The following is a 443-nucleotide window of genomic DNA, read 5'->3' on the forward strand; positions in this document are numbered from 1 at the left end:
GATTTATTTCCTTTTTAAGGCAAAAATTATTCAGCAGTATGGATTTTGTTTATTTGTTTTTAGTTTCCAAACATATGGGATATTTTCAGCTACCCTTTAATTATCGATTTTTCATTTTAATATATACTGTTTAGAAAATATAATCTGTATGATATTGATTCTCTAGAATGTACTGAGATTTGCTTTGTAGCTTGGGATAGACAGTTTTTGTGATTGTCTCATTTATGCTTTAAAAGACTGTACATTCTAAGTTTGGCATAACAGTTTGCAAACTATTTGGTCAAGCATGTTCACTGTAAGTCAAATCTTCTATTATCATTAGTTTTTTTTGCTTGATGTATTCATTTCATAGAGGAATTTATTAAAATCTTCAACTGCAACTATTGCTTTATGTATTTCTTCCCATAATTCTGTCACTTGTTGCTTTATATATTTTAAGACAT

Source organism: Galeopterus variegatus, unplaced genomic scaffold, assembly GCF_000696425.1.
Source record: "Galeopterus variegatus unplaced genomic scaffold, G_variegatus-3.0.2 Scaffold602, whole genome shotgun sequence".
NCBI lineage: Eukaryota > Metazoa > Chordata > Mammalia > Dermoptera > Cynocephalidae > Galeopterus > Galeopterus variegatus.